The following is a 12,303-nucleotide window of genomic DNA, read 5'->3' on the forward strand; positions in this document are numbered from 1 at the left end:
GTCAACTTTTAATGTTTTGGCACTATATGGAATGGTGTAGTTGCAAGTCTAATATCTGATCATTGATATCAAGGCCTGATTTGCCAGCAGGTAATTCTGTGTTCATTGCTTGTTTGCCACTCTGTCCTAACAGTTTGCTATAGCAGATCTGTAAATGGGAAGTTGTAGTAGGTGTTTCTGTCAGTGGCTTCATGGTCCAAAACTCTCAGACAGATACCTGTCTGTTCCTAGTAATGTATTTCAACTGGGTTTCTTGAACTCCCATTTTGATTTTTTTTTGCCGCATGTTATCACTGGGCCATCTCTTCCTAACAGTGTTTTTTCCACTTTCATGTATTCTTCTTTGATTTTTATGATGGACACACAGTGCCCAGTGTAAAATGGCCCAGCTGCTTCTGCTTGATTCTTGCTCATTGAGATGTCATCGTCCCATTTGTCATCAGAGACTTTGTCCCCAAGGAGTGGCTACTTCTGCTTCTTGCCCTGTGTAGTAGTAGCCGATTAAAAGCCTTCTCTTTATCCCTCTGGTATAGAAGCTTTATAACTGGATATGCCATCTGTTTCGACCTTGCAAGCTGGTATGGTGTGGTGTGCCTCTGTTCACATGATCAAATAATAAGGCACAATAGATAAAGACAATTGGTGCTGCAGTTCCTGCAACTATATTACATGGTTTAGCATTTTTGTTTTGGATTACATGTAGTCAGTCTTCCCACACCAAACCGCCTCAATGTGCAGGTGTTGCAAAGCTGTCTGAAGCAGTGCCCCTTGGTTTAGCCCCAGACATCTCTGCTAGGATGTGTTTTGTATGTATCTGGACTCCAGACGTATCCAGTTCATGTGCACCAACTCCTCTCTAAACCCAGCCAATGTGCTCAGCAGCTGGAGGATGATGAGGGACTGCAGGACTCCTGTGTTGAGTCAGAGCTGTGCTGAGATTCAGGAAGAGTGACAGGGCCGGTGGGTAGCACAGGGAAGCACGGTGCAGCATCCTGCAGTTCAGGGCCACTGCCAGAGGTCGTAGCTTGTGCCCCAGGTCAGCCCAGGCAGTCCCACGGTGGGAGCACACAAGATTCACAGTATGAAAACAGGAATGGTTATGAAACAAATGTGTGCAGTAATAAGTGATACTGCTGTCACCAGAGCATTTTGCTAGCATTTGTTTTGACCAGCATGCCAGCACTGAATTTTATTATGACTCAGTAATGCATGAATAAATGAGATAGAGCTTTTTCTCTGAAGGCTGGTATGTAACAGAAAACATCCTGCCTGAGGTTTTAATTTGATTTTGTCTTATATGGGATGAAAACATGCAGCCTGTGTTATTACTGTACTAATTTAATGTTCAGGAGTCTGCATGTATTTATACAGTTAGCAAAATGTTGCCTGAAAAACATAAACAACTTGTATCACTAATTCTAACATTCTAATTCTGTTTCTTGAGGAAATTAAGTTCAATTATTTTATCATCCATGTCCATGAGCTACATTAGCAATATCAGTTAGTAAGTGTATATCATATTTAAGAAGTCAAGATCAATGTCATATGTTTCATGAATGTGTGAAGGACAAGAGAAATAAGTCCAGTTTAAAAATATTTATTTCAAATTCTGGTACAAAGTCAGAATAGCTCATAGAAATTTGATACAGCCTGCTGTGAGATGTCCCTTTGATCTGTAAGATATTAGTATTTGAGCTCTGACTTGAAAATACTTTCATCTGAAATTAATATTTTTAAATTTATTTATTAAGTGTATAAATAGTGTATTATTTGAAATACAGTCAAAACACTGTTTTCCTGTGCTAAGATATCAATTAGGCTGAACTGTGCTGATTGGCATCATTGCACACTATAATGAACTTTCCTTTTCAGACATTCTTTCTTACACTTTGAACACCAGTTTATGGAGTTTTGATTCTAAAAGTAGAAACAACTTATTTTGCTACTCTCCATCTGGAAAAGCTCCAGTTCACTGAGAAAGCAGCAACAGACCACAGAGCTTTTAACACCACAGGGCCTCTTCCTTGTACTGATTCTTCATTAAGTACAAAATTCAGTTAAACAGTTCACCCTTGAAGGCTTTGTGAATATCAGGCAGCTCAGTCAGAATACCTGAGAGAGATTTCAACCTGTTCTGTCGGTATGAAACCCACATACATCAGGATCCCAGAAATGGGACTTCTCAACATGAACTTTGAGGTTACTTCTAATTTATATGAGTCTGAAAAAAATTAGTGACATTTAAAATTAAAATTTCACACTATTTTTAGTTGTTTTTCTCAAGTAGTTGCCTTTATCAAGGAATGTCTACCAGTGGAAAAGAATTATCAATCCTGTGATGCAAACATTTTAGTCAGGAGCATGGTAAAAATTTCTGTCATAATGACATGGGGGTGTCTCATATGAATACCTAAAGCAGACTTTAGGTTTTTAATTAAAAATCACACAGCCTTTAGCTACAGAATGTAAAGCAATCATTTAAAAAGACCACTATACAATCCTTTTAACATCAAAAGGATAAACATGCTTGGGAATTTAATACTCTTAGGGGAAAAGGACAGATGACAAGAGAAAAGATAAGGAGAATCCTTGTAATAAAGAATTATTGATCTCTACTAAATAATGATAACAAGAAGTAGAGAGTAAACTAATTAACACATTTTATGTAGCAATGCCAGCATAAAAGATACTAGGTTTAATACAGTAGTTGTTATAGGCATCGCAAAGATAAATTGTGGCAATAAAGAAGTATTACTGTCCTTATTAAACACACTGTTAAGACCCTTTCTTTGTGGAAGAGCTAAGGTCACAATCATGGTAAATGGAAATTAAGACATGCCTATTTCCAGCTTGCTAATGTTTGGAGAGGAGTCAGCAGAACAGTGGCAGTAGTAACATACACAAGTACTAAATTTGTGTACAGATCTTTACTTATGACACCTTCCAGTACGTATTTTTAAAAGTTTTAAAATTACAGTCTTGATCAGCTGAGCACAAAATTATACTCTTTTTTTTAAAGTAGTTAGTTTTCATGTGAAAACAGAAAAAAATTAGTCTTTATACCACAAATTTAAACCAGCATTGTTTATGCTTTATTGTAATGCCTTTGATCTGCCTCTATATTAAATAGCAAGTTAAACAGAAAAAAAGCTTATTTTTATTAATTAGATTTGGGTGGGAAGTACAAATGAAGAACCTAAATGATGACTTGTCCTTCCATTTCAAATTCTTGTGTTGGATATTTTCTTCCTCTTCTTTGTAACTAAACATTCTGAGTTTCAGGCTGCGTCCTTTATAGTCTTTCCAGATAATAGTGTAAGGTTTAATCATTGCTTCTTAATCCCTGATTTTAGTACATAATGTAGGTCTCAGCTCTCCATGTCTACAATGTCATGTGATCACACTAAACAAGAAAAGGTTGTCATTGTTTACTTCAAAAATATCTTTTTTGTTGAAGTGTCCTATTATTCTGGAGATCAGTATAATAATTCATACAAGCCTGAGTGATTCATAAATATCGAGTTTTAAAATTAAACATTTAAGTACAGAGAAAATGTCAGGGAAGACTACTGAGTATTGAGTACCACTTCAGAGTCATCTTGATTTGCTTTATTACTTTTCTATTAAAAAAAAAAAAAAAGTAAAAAGATGCAGTTCTTTATAGATGTTCTTTAAAACAGCCTCCATGTATTTCTGATCTACAGTTCTCATCTTGCAAATATGTTGGGGTGAATAACAACTCAAGCAGCCCGCTGAACTGAATAAGATTGTTCGCATAAGTAAAATATTTGCACAAATAAATGTTTGTAGAACTAACCACAGAGGTTGCAAGGAAAACTGTATCCAAAGCCAAAATTCAGGAAAGAAAAAGATTTAGTGAGATCATATGACAGAGGTAACCATAAACAAGTGTTCTTTGAAGGAGAGAGCTGGGGCATGAAGGGAGACTGATGGCTGGTGGTGTAACTCATATGCATGCCACTGCTGTACTGCAGGGGCTTTGGGTAGGGGGTGGGGAACGGAGAGAGAAGTAGAAGGAAATGAGAATTTTAATGGAAAACTGCATAAAATAATTAAATGGAACTTGATTTCCTGATTCCTGCCACACACTTGAGGAGATTGGAGTGTTTAAGGTGTTCAGAGGAGGAGGACCCTGGTAAGGGCACCCTGGAGGAGCGGGCAGTGTAGGGTTAGAACGGAAGCTATAGCCACAAGTATGGAAGACCAGTGTGCTCAAACAGGAGAACATGTTTTGGCAATGGGAGTAATAAAAACCTGTGTACCAGTCACAGTGCAGCTCGTACGGGATAGGAACAGTCTGTCCTGTGAGCCCAGAGAAGCACTCGTACCTGAGGGAACAACACGAGTAAATCCTAAGGCACCTCCAAAGGAACTGTTAAGAATTTACTGACTGGCAAAAGTGAGTAAGAGTGGATGTGTTAGGACTTGGGAGATATTCTGAAGATGTTGCTAAGATCAAGGAAATACCTGCTGTAAGTAGAGGCCAGACCACAGCCTTCACTGTTTAATGAAACAGCAGCGCAGAAGTTCTGCTATTAGTCATCACACCGATTGTCACTTGTGGGAATTACTGTTGCTGTGCATTTTTTAATTCCTATTTATGGGCAGGGAAGGTGCGGAAAAAATGGGTAAATGTACATTTGTTTAGTAATTAGGGTAAGACATGTTTTCTTTGTTTGGCTAAGAGTAGGAATTGACTTTGTATTTTGAGTGTGACACGGATGCCCCTGCAGTGCTACAGTTTCACCCTTTAGGTGTTCTTTAAACCGAAATGTTACTAATTTTGCTTAACAACAGTTGTAAGAAATCCAAGCAGCTCTAAGGGGCTTAATGAAATTATTCAAACTTTTGGTCTGAGGTAGATAAATATGTTTTCATGTTTGGTGGCCAAGATATCAAATCCTGCATTTAGTTATGCTAATGTAAGTTTATGCCATTTACGCAGCAGTGAGGTATTATGTGGCTCTGAGCTTGCATAAAACCAGTCTGTAGTGTGTTAAATATTTATAAATTACATATTAACATCAGCACTTAAATATTGTTCTGAATACTTACTAGGGTCACTTTCATTAGTGTGTGTGTGTGTGTGTGTGTGTGTACCTCTCAATATGAGAACAGTGGGTTTGCTCTGGTCTTTATTTTTATTGATGTAGGGGTTTGTCTGGGCTCAAGCAGAAAAATGACAAGCACTGCTTGTGAACTGGACAGTAATGTAGTCTATTATTTAAATATGATCTTATTGGCAAGCACATTGGAATTTTAATAAAACAAAACCAACACTTCACATTTTTATTAATCACTTTCCCACTCTTTCTATTCACTTGTATTCTGATGCCCGTGCTCTGGTACCCATAGCAACACTTGTTAATGCTAATGAAACTGCAACATCCTAAGCTCCCCGACAGAGCAGCCCTGTTAAATATGGCTATTAAGCACAGTTGTATTTCTGTTAGTTCCAGCTCCCAGCAGACACCTGCTCTGTAGAAACTCTGTCCGGAGAATTTAGGATTTGCTAACTCGGAGCTTTTCTTAAAGCTGGCATTTGACTGGAGTGAAATTCTCATATTCCCAGACAGTGGATGCTACAGAATATGTACGATTTCTGTAAAACTGACAAGGTTTAGCTGTAGGATTAAGTACTCTTTTGAAGTGCTCATTTGCATTCAATGAAAAAAAGGGCAGGGTTGAGACTGACTGATCTTGGAGGAAGCTACAGGATGTGTTGTCTCCTAGAACACATGGACGTTTTAACTAAATATCATTCACAGTGTATTAACAAGCAGAAGTAATAGCTAATAATACCTCTTGAACTCAGACTCCACTCAACTTAATAGAAGTACTTGAGCGCTTTAATAAATAGAGGTAGGAAATGGTTATGTACATTGATTCTTCTTTCACTAAGGAACATATTTGCATGTAGTATTGGTGAGGATGATGACAGGGTGTTTTATTTCCATCATCCTGAGTTTTGGTTTTGAATACTGTTTATTTGGCAAGTCATTAGTCGTCCATCTTTTATACTCTAGAAAACAAAGGAAAAATCCTGTAATCAGTATAAAATCTCTTCCAAGAATATGACCACAAATTAGGGAATGCCACTGTGCCAGTAGATGCTGCAGTGCCAAGGCTGCAAAATGGGGAAGCTGTTGTGTGTATTTCAAGTGTCAAGCTGGTGCTTTTCAATACTTTTTCATTATAGCTCAAAAAAACTTGAATACTAGACAAAGCTTTAAAACAACTCATTTCCCGAAGAGTTTTAAATGCAGCACTTTTTTGTGCAGAATTACCTATAGCTTGGTTCCCTAATGTACCATATCTGGGGAGTTTGGTCATTTTGATAACTAAATGGTTTTGCTGTGTAATCAGTGTGAGCTTGGGGGAGGGTGCTCAGCCTTTCTGTTTTCCAGTCGGCATCTGTTATGCTGTTAGTGTCGAGTGCCAGGTTTTCTAGGTGTCTTTCAATTTCCTCTCATTCTTTCTCCTCTTTGTTCTTTACATGTCTAAAAACCTCAATCTTTTACTTATTGTTTGGATTTCTTTATTTGCCTGTATATCTTTGTTGTGTTCATCTTTGTTTTAGGATCATTTTAAGTTCTTGTGCTAATCTCCTCATAATATTAACCAGCTGTATTAATGAGATAATAAACTAGACTTGTTGGTAATGAATTGATTCATTCAACTACTGGATTTAATTAGAAAGACACTTAACATTCCAGCAGATGTTCTTATTTTGTTTCATTATCCTTGTGTTACCAACAGTGGGCTTATAAATATATACTCTACATGTCTATATTTACATGATGCGTTCTTCCACCTAAAGCTTGTTGTGCCATAAACTCCAAAAAATTAGATGAAACTTGTAAATATGTGTCTTAAGCCAATTTGTATGGATTCCTCTTTCATCATGTCATTTCCCAGTCTATATGCAGTCTTGAATTTTCAGAGTATTCTTCATCTGATAATAAAATGCTTAATCTCTGTAAAATGAGATAGATGTCTTCTTCGCTAGTTAAAAACACTTGTCTTTGGACTTACATTATCTCTTCTCCTTCTGGTCTCATGACTCTCATTCCTTTTTATTTGGTGACAAAGCTTCAAAAAGAATACAAGTGCCCCTCTCCTCGGCATTCCCTGCAGACTAATTTAGGGAGTTCCTCCCTCAACTTGCTGGTTGCCTGCTGGAAGGGTCTGCCTTTCCCTGAGCTCTGGACCTTTAGGCATGGCTGCAAGTTGCATCCCAGGACCAAGCCGTGTGAGTTAGGAATTATGACAGTGAAGTTATTTCATTGATCTGAACCCCAGCACCCTCACTTTCCAGTTAGAGAATGTAATTCATGCAGCAGTGTTCAACTTGTCCCCAGATCTAGTCAGAGCACGTAGTTCGGATATGCAACCGCAAAGAATTGAGCACAACAGCTCTTATTGTATTTAGTGTGCTACATATGCCTATGCTGACAACAGTAGGTTTTGCAAACTGACGCCACTGCTGGATGTCCTTGTTGGGAAGCACGGTGATAAAATCTTAGTGTTTTCCTTTGTGTGTAGTGCTTTTAAAGGAACCCTGAACACTTTATAAGGCTAACATGGATAACAAGATAATAAGGCTATAAGGATAACAAACCATCCGTTTGCTTCTTGGTGGCAGCAAGCTGTTACACTGGCTAAACCATCTCTGAGAACTTTGCCTTTCACAACTGTGGTGGTTTGACTTTGGCTAAATGCCAGGTACCCACCAAGTCGCTCTATCACTTCCCCCCCCCCCCTTTCCCCTTGTTTTGTCAACAGGGCAAAGAGGGGAAAGAAAATAAGATAGACCAACCCTTGTGGGTAAAACAAAAGCAGTTTTAATATAAGCAAAGCGAAGCAATGGTCCACGTGCAGAAGCAAAAGAAAACAGATTTATTCTCTCCTTCCCATGAAGAGGCGATGTCGGGCCTTCTCAGGAGCAGGGCTCCAAATACGCGTAGTGGTTGCCTCGGAGGACCAAGTGTGACCCCACCCCTTCCTCCTTTCTCCCAGCTTTATACTGAGCAGACGTCACATGGTCTGGAATATCCCTTTGGCCAGTTCGGGTCAGCTGTCCTGGCTGTGTCCCCTCCCAAGATCTTGCCCACCCTGTCCCACTGTGGGGGAAAATGTCAGAAAGAGCCTCGGTGCTGTGTAAGCACCACTCAGCAGTAGCCACAACACCAGGGTGCTATCAACACCCTGCCAGCTCCCAACATAAAACACAGCACATGAGGGCTACTATAGGGGAAAACCAGTTCCAGCTCAGCCAGACCCAGTACAACTCACCTTCAAATGCCAAATCTTTCCTTCCTTTTCTTTCTGGTACTCACATCTATTGTATTGGCCATAAAATTACACGGCATACTGCTTTGTGATAATTGCATGTGTGATTGTGCAGGTAGAGTACATTGCCTATAGTGCTATAGTCTGTATTATAACTGTCTGGGTGTAATGTTTACTTAATGTGCAAACTAACATTAGTTTTGGGTTGAGAACAATTGTACTCGAAACTAAAAATGTTCCAGTAAGGAAAATGAACCCATTTTGAGCCTGTTGCTTCATTAGCTGTCAAGATTAACTAGTCTGTATTATAACAAAACTTAAAGCCATGTAATTTCTGTAACAGGTAGCCTTTTTTTCATTTTCTTTTGTCACTATTGCAATGGTGTGTAGCATTCCCATGCAGGGATCAGGATTCCATTGCACTATGTAACCTGTGGGTGCTTATAACAAAAAATAGTGCTTATTCTAGTTTTGAATTTGAGTTTGGATTTGTGCAATCCAAATATTTTTCTATACCATCTCATTGTCAAATGTCTTCAAAGTATTAATTTTATTTTCCCCTGAAGAACTGGGTATAATTCTTAGTCTTTGTTTTCAAATAATATTTTCTTCTAGTCTCTTCTTTCTACTAATCTACATTTTTTAGCTCTGAATTAGCTGTAAAAGACCACAGTTTTATATATCCTGTTAAACAACATGGTGTCAACTGTCAGTTCTGTGCATGAGAGAGGGATTTTCTTAGTTCCTGAGTTCGGTGGGCTTTCTGTGAAGCCTTTGGGATATCTGTTTGCATAACAGTCATGCTGTTTTTCCATTAGGCAGAGGAGGAGAACTCAGTGGTGACAGGATGATTTGACAGAAACTTAGCAGATGGATTTTATAGGGTTGTGTTGTCACATGGAGCTAGGTCCTGTGCTGTTCACCACAGACACAAATAGGAAGGGGGTTAGGTGATAAATATTGCTGTTAATACACTTCTTTTTTTTTTTTTTTCAAAGTGGTAAGCAGGAGGGACAGCTGAAGCGTTGCAGAAGAATCTCATGGTATTTGAGTGAACAGGGCAAAAAAAAGAGTTATTCAATGTTAACAAGTGCAGACTAATACACATGGGAGTGAACACAAAGAAAATGTCCAGTGTCGTGTACATTAACATCTGATTCACAACTTCTCTGAGATTTTGAAATCACAGAAGGTAATTCAGTGCTTAATTCAGTGATCACAAAAGCAGCAAAATGCTAGGAATAAAAAAGAAATAGAGAAGAAATTGAGGAAAAAATGTGCTGATTCAGAAATCCATTTTCTTCCACTCCCGGGCATTTTCAAGCCACCCCTCGGCCCAGCACATGAAGAAAGGTAGAGCAAAACTAGCAGAGTTGAACAAGGGCAACAGGGAATGAAAGACCATTAGAAGAATATGAAATGTTGCTGCAGGTTTTTGCAGGTGTTGAAAGACCGACAATTTCAAACAGTGCAGAAGCAAATCCATGGAGGAAAAAGAAAGCCGTAAAATGCTCTTAAACTGAGGTACTCATATAGCCTGTGACTTAAACTTTCCACCCTCAGATTTATGGAAGACTATGCTATTTGTGTGATTACTGTTTGATTGCCCTATTTTTATACACTTCCCTAGGTTATTGCTTCTTGCTATTGTCAGCCAGGGCACTTGAGGGGTGTTTCATCTGACCATGTGAAGTCTTTCTTGTGTCGGTAGATTTTAAGAGAAAAGCTCGATACTTTCCCTTCATTTTCAAGTGTCTGTGCATGTAGGAGTCCTGGTGGAGTCCAAGAACTCAGTCTGAGTGGTTTTGTTTCCTTGTTAGCCCTTAGCTGTGCTTTAGTTAACAGCTTTTCTTCAGTACCTGTGGCCACTCTGCTCCAAATACAGAATCAAAATTAGCTGCTTCTGCAGAGATTTCAATAATATGCTTATAGTACTATTTTGATGTTTGTGTTATGTGTTACTCCATTAAGTGCCATGCTAAAGGCTGTGCATCTTTGTTCAGCTCTGTGCATTTATGCTCTTGTTCAGTGTTTTTTGCATCAGATGAGTACAAAGATATTTTCATGGATTCTTTTTTCCCTCACCTCCTCCTTTAAGTGCCTTTGAAATAAATTGCATAACCTTCTGCAGTTGCCACACTGGGCCAGTTTTCTATATTTAAGTTATCTCTTTTAGTATTATCTACTGTCTTTGGGCAGCAAAAAAATCTTCCGCCTAGTTTATTCCTTTCAGTAACTTGCTACTACAATTAAAGATTAACATCTCTGTTCTTCCAGCTCAAACAATTGCTATTCCTGAGTACTCATGCTAAATAACTGTATCAGCTCCCTGTCTATGTTGAGTAGCAGTTCCTGCCATACACACCTATCTTTTGAAAGTTGGTTTGTTGAAGCAGATAGATGCTTGTTTATTTGGACTTTTAAATGTTTAAATAGGTCATTGCAAGAGACCTAAACCAAAAATGAACAAAAAGCAGTGTAGCTGGGCAGAGCTGAACTGGCTGACAGAGTATCTCCGTAGTTCTCTTGGCATCAGTGAGAGTCAGCAATTGCAAAGGAAATTAAGTTGCTCTGCTTTTCTCACTAAACATGTTGTAGTGATTCTTCAGGCTACAAACTAATACTGACTGTAAGAATGCATAAACCTAGACTTTTACAGGTAACATCAGTTTTGCTTAGGAGAGCTGACCCTTTCATGAGGATTGCTTTAGCGCTTAATGTCACAGCTGCTATTGTTAAAGTAGGAAAAAATGGGACCATTTATACAATGCCAGTTTAATAAAGGAGTGTCTGGGGGATGGGAATGGGCTGAAGTGCAGGTAAAATTACGAGAGGAGAAATGTTAGATTGTCAACAGCAGTTGTATTGCTCCAGGTAATACCATGATCTGTGTGCTTCCATCTCTCCATGCTGCTTAGTTTTATGGGATAAACTGAATTCAGTGTAACCCGATCATCAGTCTTCAGCCAAGTCACTGCCTTTCCAACAAGTTTTATTTTTCAGATATCCTAAGTACAAGCCTCAACAGTTGTACAGGGCAGATATGTTGTTCCAGGAGCAGCATGGAACCAATGAAGATGTATTTCCTATGGTTTTGTACCCTTTCCCACCTGTGGTTCGCTACAGGCTCCAGCTTACCCTCAGTCCCTGGGAGCACTCTTGTCAGACAGCCATGGGCACACACTGGGGCTGCTCTGAAGCACTACATGGCTGGCCAGGCACTGCTGAACCACGTGTGTGGTAGATGGCAGAGTCTCATTCACCTCGCTGTGCCTCTTCCTTTACCTGAACAGAAATTTGTCACAGAATGTTAGGAGCTTCCCAGGTCCATCTCTGAAGCTCCACCCCTTCGTTTCAAAGTCTTTATGGAGAGTGGGGTACAGCACTGCCCCATTAACTTATTTTCCTAGGAAAAAATGCTAAATGGCTATGAATTTTTAAATAATTTTTCAAATTTGTTATGTGAACATGGTACCAGATTATCAGATTTGGTGTGTTTGCCAGAGTATAATGCATATATGTGAATTTTATAGGGTGAAAGATGTCATACATTGATTCTTCTGCCTGATAAATAGTTAATTAAACTTCCTTTAACTGTACACATTTTTAAATTCCCGCATGACAAAAATAGTAGACTTAGGAGAAGGTCTTTTACTTAATTCTTCAGGTATTTTCAGAAACTGAAACTCAGAAGGTTCCCTTTGAACATCAGGAAATGGGTTTTTCACTGTGAGGGTGACTGAGCACTGGCACAGGTTGCCCAGGGAGATTGTGGAGTCTCCATCCTTGGAGATACTCAAAAGCCAACATGGACCTGGGCAACCAGCTCTAGGTGGCCCTGCTTGAGCAGGGGGTTGGACCAGATGACCTTCAGAGTTTCCTGCCAGACTCAACCATTTTGTAATTCCGTGAAATTTCATTTTTCTACAGAGGTGTTCATGTCGCTGCAGGAATCCAGGGACATAGAGTTTATTCTCCTGCTGCACAATT

General features: G+C 39.0%; 1 protein-coding gene across 5 annotated transcripts in view; it reads left to right on the top strand.

The window, feature by feature from the left end:
• Nucleotides 1-12,303, top strand: part of ZNF277 (zinc finger protein 277) — a 65,574-nt gene that overhangs the window by 8,960 nt on the left and 44,311 nt on the right. The gene's annotated exons all lie outside the window — the stretch shown is intronic.

Source organism: Athene noctua, chromosome 3 (assembly GCF_965140245.1).
Source record: "Athene noctua chromosome 3, bAthNoc1.hap1.1, whole genome shotgun sequence".
In the NCBI taxonomy this organism is placed as follows: Eukaryota; Metazoa; Chordata; class Aves; order Strigiformes; family Strigidae; genus Athene; species Athene noctua.